This window comes from Aphelocoma coerulescens, chromosome 17, assembly GCF_041296385.1.
Source record: "Aphelocoma coerulescens isolate FSJ_1873_10779 chromosome 17, UR_Acoe_1.0, whole genome shotgun sequence".
Classification (NCBI taxonomy): domain Eukaryota; kingdom Metazoa; phylum Chordata; class Aves; order Passeriformes; family Corvidae; genus Aphelocoma; species Aphelocoma coerulescens.
Window position 1 is genome coordinate 3833606 of NC_091030.1, and position 10949 is coordinate 3844554.

Here is a 10949-nt window from a genome sequence, read left to right on the forward strand (position 1 = left end):
TCTACCAAAGTGTGTGTGTGTGAGGCTGTGGCAGAGAACTCCCACTCTGGAATCCCACCTTGTGTCTGCTGCCCTGAGCCCTGCTTAAGTAGGTGGAGTTTCGTTTCTTTCTCTGTTGGCCTGTTTGTGAGAGTCAAGGCTTTTTTCCTACTTCCTTGGAAACCTATTCTTGGAACAGATTATTATTTAGCATAAACCCACAGAGCTCCCTGATATGTTTCTAAGGAAAGTAAACATCCCAGCACACATGGTAGCTGGCAGGAAGAGCTGACCTGCACTGCTTTCCCCAGAAACACCCTGGAAAATAACTTTGAGGAACACATGACATTGAAGATTGGAGGGGGAAGAGGGAAATCACAGTCTGCTCACTGAAATATGGCAAAAGGGGGGGAAAATTAATTTTAAAAATAATTACAAATTATTTATTGACCTCGATGGAATGAATACAAACACTATGGCACCTCTGGGAGGCCCCAGCATGTAGCCCCTGCCAACTGTAAGGAGTCCAGGAGCTCATCTGTCCAGGAGGTGAGTGTCACTGCCAGGGGGGACACATCAGACTTCAGCTCTTAGTGACATCCACCTTCTGGGGACAATAAGCCAATTTACCTAATTCTGAAGAAATTTTGGTAATAAAAGTAAAGGTGGTGAGCAGAGCAGAGGCTGGGGAAGGATTAAAGGCATTTGCATTAATAAATAGAGATGTTATCATGGAGAATTAATGTTCTTTGATCTAGATCTAGGCAGCATTAGGAGATGCTAGGTACAGTGCCTCATTATCTCTCAGAGGTTATGGGGTCAGCCTGGGACAAGGGGAAGTGATTTATGCAGTATCTCTGTCTCAGGGATGAGAATATGTATGAAATAATACGACTTGCAGAGACCATTAGTAAAAATCTCCCTGGATGCCAAGGTCTCACATTGCACTGGCTTCCCTCTGTGCATCATCCAAGCACTTTCTTCCTCAGCTGTGTCCCCTCTCTTTCTTGCCATTTTTATAGCTCAAATTAGGAGTGCTCCTTCCCCTTCCAGCCTCTGATGGGCAGATGTCATTTAAAACGGGCGGTTAATCCAGAAGAAAAAGCAGGATTCCGTAATTTGAAAATTCTCCCCCTTCCTCTCACTCCTTAGGAGAGACTGGTTTGGGAGGTGACATTTGAATGAAAAGGACAAGTGAAGAGGTGAGTGTTGAATGGTTCAAGTACTAATTAAACCATCAAGGACAAATGAATGCGTGTGTGGATCTCTCCTGTGTGTGTGTGAATTGAGAATCCTGCAGGTGGACATGGCAGGGAGAGTTCAAAGCAGCCACACCTTGGGTTTTGCTAACAGAGTAATCTAAGCTCCTCACTGAAAACAGCTTGTGGCCAGGATGAGCAAGATCTACTGATTTTAATTCCTATCTTGCAGAAAAAAAATTAATAAAATATGACTTTTAAAAGCTTGTTTCTCAAAGAAAATTAAACTTATTTGAAAGCATCATCTGGTCACGTGCTTCTCCTGATTATTGTTTCAAAGAGTCCCATTTAAAACAAAAAAGGGCAGGAAGATGGAATCCTAAAAGCTATTGATTTCTTTATGCATTTTCTAAAAAGAAACAAGTGAGAAGAAGAGAAAGATCTAAATAAATGAGGCAATCTGCTGAAGGAGAGGCTGAGACAGCTCAGATCCTGGGAAGCCATAGGAAAGAGAGGAAAAAACCTCTTTACAAGGGAGTACTTGTGTGCCATAGGTTTCCCTGAAGTGCTCAGGGCTAAGGATGCCCATTAAAGAAACACCCCAATAATCTCCAGTTTTGGGCTCCAGAGACACCAGTGAGCACAGGCCCATCCCTGTGCTCCCTCCTCTGCGTTACAGCAAGAACCTCGATGGACTTCAAGCACCACCAGCAGCAATTAAGCATTTAATTCTCATTTATATTCTAAGGGAACTGGGCCCTGGACTGCTCCAGCTGCTTTGGAGCCTTCTCATCTTCCCTACTGTCACCTCTACAACATGAGACTTATCAATAGCTTTTCTTATGCAGGATCAGGGTAACAGGTAAAATCAAAATTAAATTCATGTGTGAGAGAAATGGACCCAAGAATCTGGATCAAAGCAGATGAAATCCTCTCTTTGCACCTTTTCATATTTTGTTCTATTTTCTCTCTCCACTTCCCTCCTACATTTCAGGAGAAATGCAATGCTTTTGACCAAAACCACCTGAACTTTTCATTTTTAAAAATACCCTTCTCTGTGCTCCCATCCCATTCAGTGGCATTTGCTTATCAAAAAGTCTTATTGAAAAGTTGCTGTCCAGCCTCATAAAAGTTACCATTTCTGTTAGCAACTATATTTGGATCTGTATTGAGCCTTATTTATGGACTTCTTGATTTTCCAAGTGGAATGCTGTCAAATTGAGTGGTTTTTACAGTCAGTGAAGAAAAAATCATAAAGGAAAATAAGAATGAAGGCTATTATAAAGTTTAAAAGGCAGAAGCCAAGCACAGGACTGCATAGGAGGCAGGGAAAAATACAGCAGAAGATTTCGTTATAATATAATGAATGTTTCCAACTCACTTTGGCCAACCCATTTCATATGTGGGTGGGTGTGTGGAGGTTGGGATTGCTTTGGTTTGTGCACCAGTCTGGTTCAGAGGAGATAGGAAATACAGTGCCAGAGTGAAGGAAATGAAACTCTTTGTACCCGTTTTCAGCATAACTTTGTGCAGGAATGCACAAAGATCAATGCAAATGTGTGTAATGAGCAGCCTCTCTCACCGGAGGACAACTGTGTTACAGCACAAAGAGACAAACTGGGTGATTTGAATCCTACTGAGGCTGAAGGGGAGGGAGTTTGCCCAGCTGGCTCATCCTCCAGTGTGTGCTATCTCCAGGCTGGTTTGCTGGGTGATGGAGAACAGCCTTCCATGTGGGGGAAACACCACCTTGGCCATTTGCTTCTTGTCTGCAGAGCCCTGAGAAGGCAAACGGGCCTGACAAAGAGCTGCAGGTCTGCTGTCAGACATCCTTTGAACACTTGGGATCTTCAGGAGGTAAGAACTTCTTTTAACACTCAGGATTTTTTGTCTGCCATGTTTATGCATGATGAGCTTGTGCCAAGGACCCAATTACGATTTTCTTATCTCTCTCCCCTCTTTCTTCTCCACTTCTTCCTCCACCCATTATCAGGGACACCTGGAAACAATAAAGAGTTGTTTGTTTGGTCCCTCCTGCTCCCCCCTTATTTTCTGGTGTATTTGATGTTGTGAAAGCAGGGCTGTTAGAGATCCATTAAGCAGTGTTTGTAACGGAAGAGTTCTCTCTGGTTTGAGGAAGATAAGGCACATAAATCGAACTCCCCCTACATCTAAACATTTCTGTAAATAGCTGAGAAGGACACAAACATGGAGCAGCTTTTCCTGTGTGCTGTGTACCCCATCTTGTCACCACTGGAAGCCAGGAGAGCTGAAGAATTGGGATCAGAAGCTTCAGACAAGACCGATGAACACGTATTTACAATCAGATAATTCATTTGTTTGCCAAGGTATTGTTTATTCAAGGAGCATCCAGCATGTTCACCCAGCCAGTGAGGCCATTCTCCAGGAATGATCCATTTGGGAATTGCCTCCTCTGGGTTTAGGAAAGGCCTGTGAGTGCCAACTACCTCAGTCATGGGGCTGCAGAGACAACACAGTCCTGTCTTTATTCAGTAAGATTCTGCAGTGGAGGGGTAGAGTCTCCTGCTCTAAGTGACCCTCTACTTTGTGTTTGTATCTGTTCTGCAGCAAGAGGAAACCAGTCAGATCCTACGCATCCCTGTGGGATGTCCATGCCATTTTCTCACATCCACATATTCAAGATTTTTCTCCCAAGAGATAGTCTAGAACTTTTGTTAATAATGCAGTTCACAGCTCATACGGGAAGGAACACAGAGAGTCTTTTTTTAGAGCTGTTTCATCCTGAATCCCTTGGCTTAAATGATACTCTTTCCTTTCAGCAAACTTAATACGGATTGGAAAGACTCCCAGACGTAAAATGTGTAAATTCAAACTCTCCTGGAATGATCAGGAAGGAGAATATTTATTCTCACTCTTGTCTCAACGTCTCAAAAACCCAGGTCAAGAAGATTATCCCCTGCTTCTGAAGGAATGAAGAAAAGTGGGCAACAGCCCTTGAAAGACAAAACCTTCATGATTTGAGCTCAGAGCTTAGGCCCCAGGTGGATAAATGAGTCCTCTGCTAAAGGATAGAGTCCTTGGATTTAATCTGTACTGGAAGGGGTTTGTGGGCAGTTAACAGATCAAATGCTCTCACTGAGAACTCCAGAAATCTTTATTTTTGTACTTCTGGTGACATTATTTAAGGAACATAATGCTGTTGGGTGGGCAATCAGGTTTAGCCCTGATTAATTAGGGACTCTGCACCTAATCATTATGGAAGCACAGAACAGCTGGAGGGGAAGGGGCCAGAGCAGAATGAAGCCACACTAACAGGAGTCCTGTGTTTTTCTCCAGCTCCCGCTCCATGGCACTGAGGATCACGGTTTTGGACATCCTTCTACAAATAATTTTGTGTTTCTCTCTTCAAAAACAGGCCCCAGTGGAGTTTTGTGGCCCTTACCTGATCCCCTTGAGTGAAAAGCAGAGGCCACGACATCAGAGACTCCAAGTTGCCAACTGGTCTCTTTTATTAATAGGTGGGAGAAGATTTTAGAAGGAAGGAGGGAATTTGAAAGGTTTTAAAGAAATATTTCAGTAATAGAAGAAAGAGCTTGAAAAGCCAAACCAGTCCATTAATCCCTTGCCAAAGACAGTTTAATAGCCATTAGGAGGCAGACACAGAGTGTATTTCCCTTCATGGACACGCAGATTTGGTTCTGGAGTTAGAGACACCAACCTCGTATTTCAGGGCCTGGCACAGAACTGAGGAGTCCATTCCCCTTTGGGGTGTAATTTCTTAAGATACTGAAAACAAAAGACACATAATGTTAAAGATGACTTAAAAAATGTTACTAATAACTCCCTGGGGTCAAGAGATCTCGAAGCACTCGGTTATTTCTGACTTTGAGCCAGAACTAGCAGGGTTTTTCACTTTAATATCTCTGGTGTCCATGGCTGTGATGTGCTGCCTCTATTTTAACAAGAGATTTTGACAATTTTGCCCTCTGAGTCTTACAGAAATCTACTGTCCCCAGGGAGCATGGCCTTGCAGATGGTTTATACTTAATTTGTTTTTCTCTTTAAACAGATACACTTTCTCAGAGACATTTGCTAGGCAACCACAGCGTAACTGTACTTTTCGACAGAACATTTCATCTAGGCCTGCTAGAAAAGCTTTAAAATCCTGTGAAGAGCCACGTTATGCTGCTGTTCTGTAGCTTACATGGTGTAGGTACGTGAAAAATCAAAATTAAATGTTACATGCCATTTTGCAAAGGGAACCGAGGGAAGTTCCAAACATCATGTTCCTGGGATATTTTCTCTAGTTTTGAGATCATCGAATTGGTCTTGTGCTTTTATTTTTGAGAGCTACATGAATTACGTTTTTTTAAGGTTTCTACCAAAATTGAGGATGCAGTCTGTGTGTTTCTTTTTCCACTGCCCTCCAGCTTCTGATATCAGCTCCAAATTCTCACCCTGGTTGCTTCCAAATCCATATCACATGGAGATGATCCATTTTCATTTCACAAGAATTTTGCCTGCTGTTTTAGCATCCATCTCGCTAAACATCATCTCCACTTGTCTGACACTGCTGAGCTCAAACCTGGGTGAAACAGCACAATTCTAAACCAGATCTGTCACTTCGATGCAGCTCGGTCCATTCTAATGATCACATTAAAATTATATTCTTTATAATTAAAGATTAGTCACATCCACCAAAAAAAAATATTTCCCAACAGATTATGGGTTGGAGAGAAAAATTGTAATAAAAAACATAGGGATTTTACACTTCTTGGTTAATTTATATGTCAAGGAAAGGTTATTTTTAGACAACTCCATGAACTTTTTCCTCTTAAAACCTTGTTCTGGACATCCTGTACCCTGGAGACATGGATGCATGCCCTTAGTGGGTGCAAAAGATGTGGAAATGATAAAAGTTACACCAGACTCCAGGATCAAAGACTTTGTTTCAGATGTTGTTCAGGAGGGTGGTCCAGCTCTGAAAGTTCCCGTGGGAATCCTTGGTCAAGACCAGGGAGGGTCTTTTTTCTCTAACTGCTGCCTCTAATAGGGACTGAGCAGAGCAGATCCAGATCATCAGCCCCCCTCCTTCGTGCCTGCATTTTCCAGAGTGCCCTTGCTAAAGGTCGGGGTTACACCATCCAACAAGGTCCTGTGAATCCCAGCAGCTGCTCTTCCAATGGGAGGGTTATTAATGGGCATAATCCATCAAGCAGGAGACTTGAGGAAATGAGACTGTAGAAATGCACCTTTATGACTTGTGGAAGCTCAGTTGGCTGTTGACAGGGCTGAGGAGTCTTAATAAGAGGGGTAGGAAGAAAAAAAACGCCCTTTATGAGGAATTAATTTCCTGTCTCCATTATGAAGTGCTGCAATGTTCATTTAGCATGCAGGAGGTGGGTGTTAAGATTAGAGCTGGGAAGGAAATGGATATCAGAACATGCTAAATCTTCCTCAGTGCCACAGCAAGAAGCTCTGAGAACATGCTGATGATCCTTCTTCATTTGAGCCAACCCTAACAATATCTTCCTGGAAGCAGGAGGCCACTGCTTCCCATTAAATCTGTTCTTCCTATGTTTCAAGCCCTCAAAAGAGATGTAAAATATGTCAAGACCCAGAAGAAGAGACATGCAAATGTTACCGATGAGAAAACTTTCAAGAAGTCTTCACAAATCCATCCTTGGAGCTTTGGGATTCACTCCATGAGGTTAAACCTGTATTTATAACTTCTCTCTTTATTATATTGATGGATTTATTCTTGAGAAAGAAAATGGAGGGGCTGAATGTGTGTTGGAGGACTTCACATCTGCAGCCCTCAGAGACTTAAACAGAGCCCTGCTGATCTGGTCAGCAGACCCAAACTCATCTGTTATAGCAACCTTGGTCCCTTCAAGAAATCTTACTCTAGATCTGATTTCAAGTATAAAAAGTGCCCTTGCTTTCCTCAGACAAAAAGAAGGTTTGGGTCATCTCATGGAAAGCCATAGGATGTTTAGCACTTTAACTTCTTTTTGAGTGCTGGAAGACTTATCCAGGTGACATGTGAAACCAGAAAAAGACAACAGGGCTGCCCATGAAGATGATCTTTATGAAGGTTTCCAGCACCCAGCCTTTCCCACCACTTCAGTCACACTCTCTTTTCTGAATACAGCAGTACTCAGGGCTCACCCGCCGTGTGAAGACAAATGTCACCTTGCGTGGGTGGGGAGAGAGCATTTTCAGGGACTTTGAGAACACTCTCAGTTCTCAGTGGACTGGGTGCTTTGCTCTTTGCGAAACACTCCTCTCTCCCCATAATCTGTGATAGTTTCTGCTTTGATTTTTTCATGAAGAATTTGATATCCAACAACATTAGTATCATCATACTCCTCCTTGGTCTGTCTTGTCTGTTGATATTCACCCACTGGGAGATTTTAGATATTTAGGGTTAAAGCTCTTTGGAGAAGATCAGGTTTATTCCAGAGTGCCCTTCTCCAGTACCTGGCACCGTCCCAGGTCTGAGCCACCACCCTGCCAGAGATGATAACCAAGGACATCCCCCTTTGCAGCTGCTGTAACCTCTTGTCACCATCAAAGCCCTGTCCTTCACATCTCATGCAGTACATTTGCTCTGCCTTGTTCTCCCCTTGCAACAACAGACATTGTTTGGTGTGATAATGGAACCTAAGGTCGTATTTTGCCTTCAGCCATCAGCATGTGCAAACGCTGTATGACTAATGAGCTAGTCCCTGGTGACTCCCCTGTGCTGTTTGTCTACAAGAAGCTTTGTTGTGTTTGCAGTCCCTCCTGACCACTGGTGAAAAGCTATCTTTTCCCTGGGCTTCTGACTTGAGCTGGAAATCCAATGGCAGTGCAGGTTTCTGCCCACAAGGGACTTCCTTCCCCTCCTCTTCCAAAAATATGCTGAAAGGAAAATCTGCCTTTTGGTTTGTCTGTCTTGCTTTCAATTTGTTTTCAGCTCTTTTTTCCTTAGGGGACTGTTTTGCTGGCTTGGGGAAGCTTTGTTCTCTCAAGGGTGTCAGATGGTGGCTTGGCCAATGCACATGCTGGGGGTGAGTGGGACAGAGGTGGAGAAAATGGGGCAGCAGCAGGATTGGTGCCTGGCCACAGTGCCAGGAGATGCAATCAGGTTCTCCCTTCCTCCGTGTTTCATGGGCAGAAATGACTCAGCTTGACATCACAGAAAGCTCTTGGACAAGCAAGGTTTAAAAATGATGGATTATAGGACGCAACTCAGCAGTGACTCAGCTTGCCAGTGTTCATCACTGGAACTCTGACCCTTCCTCTTCTCCTCCAGGGTTTTCTAGCCCTGGATCATTGGCAGCGATTAAAGGGGCAAATGGACAATATTTTCAGACACTGTGAACACTTTTGGAGAGTGCACTCCCAGTGTGTACTTGAGCAAAGACACTTTTAAAAAGGACCTGCTTTTCATGAAGCATTGAGTGTCTTCTGATCTGAAAAGTCAGGTCTCATTAAGGATGCCCACGTTGGATATCCTTGAAATATGAAAGCTAAGGGAAAAAAAAGGTGGTGAGGTCTGGCTCAGAGTGCCCAGAGAAGCTGTGGTTGCCCCATCCCTGGAAGTGTCCAAGGCCAGGTTGGATGGGGCTTGGAGCACCCTGGGATAGTGGAAGGTGTCCTTGCCCATGGCAGGGGGTGGGATAGGATGAGCTTTAAGGTTCCTTCCAACACAAATCAGTTTAGTATCCTATAATTCTACAAAAATTAACTCCTGACTCCATTTGGAAAAATACCCTAAGGAGCTGCAAGGGACTTTTCAGGATTCTTAGAGAAGTCCCTCCTGGGTCAGACTGACACTTCTGGTACACAGTGACCCAAACAGGCAGGCAAAATTTCCCCTTCTCCTTGCAAATGTAGTTTGCAAACTTTCTTTCTCATTCCACCCTACATTTCCACAATTTGTTCCCTCCCTGACATCTAAATCCAAACTCCTGCTTTGCTCTGAACTAGAGAAAAAAAGCACAGATATGATTTTGTTTTGATCGGACGCCTGACCCTCTCTCCTCATCTCCTTTTTTTTACCTGTTGAAGGGAATCCATCAAGATAATTTCCTGTTATTAGGTCTGAAGTGTTTTGAATTTGGAATGGTTTCTCACTTAGAAAGAATTGATGCCTATAACTTGTAATGTGCTCACAGTTGTGTGCAGTGCCTGACAGCCCAAACTCCATTCCAGGGAGCTAATCCCAGTGGCTGAACTCCATTAAAGCCTAGATGGTATCTGTTAATACAGCCCTGCAGTTTGGGTCATTGTGCTGATGTAAGGAGCACAGCTGCCTGGAGACAGATTATGATGTGAGGGGACATCTTTATTCTATTTTAAACTGAAAAAAATGGATGGGAGACACACTAGTCATGATTGATTAAAGATATGAAAAGAACTTTATGAGCTTTCTTGAGTGCTCTGTGTTTCTCATTCTGTTTGTCATTCCTCTGTGTTTGGTAAATAAATAAATACATAAATCCAAACCTTGAGGATAATAGCAAAGAGAGAGACTCCTCGTGTTCAGTGGGTTTTATTATAATGGGCTGAGGACTGTGAGTCTCAGGAATCAATTCTCAGCTCTGGCACTGATCTATTATGTAGTCCTGGGACACCTTTTTCCCTTATATCTTCTCCCACTATTATTTCATCCAATCTGTTTAAAATTATAAATATAACACAGCAGTGCCTTTGCTCTCCTGGGTGTGTGTGCAGACCCAATCACAATGACAATCCAGTCCCTGCTGGCTTCTCTGGGCCATCATCCAAACAATGTCTCTTTCCCCATCTACTGCGTTTCAGAGCCATGTGCCACTTTACCAAATAAATATTGATCCCTTATTTCCCAGCACTGGTTATTCCAGGGACACTCTCTCACCTGAAGCCTTCACCCTCCCTATCTTCCTTCCCACTGCATTACCAGTAACATCCAGGGCTGGAGATCCTCTACACATGGAATAACACTTCCTTATTCTCTGTATGTGGAGTGGTTTCTGTGTGCTGTGTCACAGCCAGTGCTCACCTGACTCCCTTATCTAGGGAAGGCATAAACTGGCCTGGCTCTGCCTCTGGATCCACCTCACCACTCCTGCCATGACTGCTCATGTCTGAGGTTGTAGTCTGACAGCTCCATGTACTCCTTGGCAAGCTTGGAAAGGAAACAGTCTTAGAAAAAAAAAAAGAAATCACATTAAGCATAACATGTGTTTCATGCTCCTTTAGCATCTTATCCTGCTCCAGAGCATTGTAATTCCCCTGGCTGCTTTTGAATTTCATGTCACACTTTTAAATGTGGTTTGGTACATTCTCTACATGCTCTGTCAGTAGAGTTCTGCCAATAACCTCAGCCCATGAGCACTGGGAAAGCAGCTCCTGGCTCTGCTTCCCTGCGTGCTGAAGTGTGGGGATGTCACAAATGGAGATATTTGTCACGTGGGAAGAAACTCTTCCTCCTGCTGGAGCCACACAGGAGCCTCCTTCAACAAGGCAGGGTTTTATTAACTGGGTCACTCATCTGCAATTCCGTCCTGAGCAAGAAGCATCCACAGGACGTGGCTACAAAGGGGTGCCTGAGTGTGTTAGTTTGAATTAATTTTTAAAGCAAACAAGTCAAAACTTCTTGCAACGGTCTTAAACATTCTCACCATGAATTATATAGACTTATCTTAAACTTGAACAAGGTTTGACAAATCCACTTTGAAAGTTCATCAAAAGAAATGTTCAGGACTGTCTTCCATGGAGACACAAAACCCCTGTCTGTCCTTAAACTAAGCCGAATCA

General features: G+C 43.4%; 1 long non-coding RNA gene across 1 annotated transcript; it reads left to right on the plus strand.

Moving 5' to 3' along the window:
• Positions 1 to 379: 379 nt before the first annotated feature.
• On the plus strand, positions 380 to 7380 carry LOC138119808 (uncharacterized). Its single transcript, XR_011155632.1, has 4 exons — positions 380 to 528; positions 1132 to 1181; positions 2954 to 3035; positions 5230 to 7380. It is a non-coding gene; the product is annotated as an uncharacterized lncRNA (long non-coding RNA).
• Positions 7381 to 10949: the final 3569 nt, after the last annotated feature.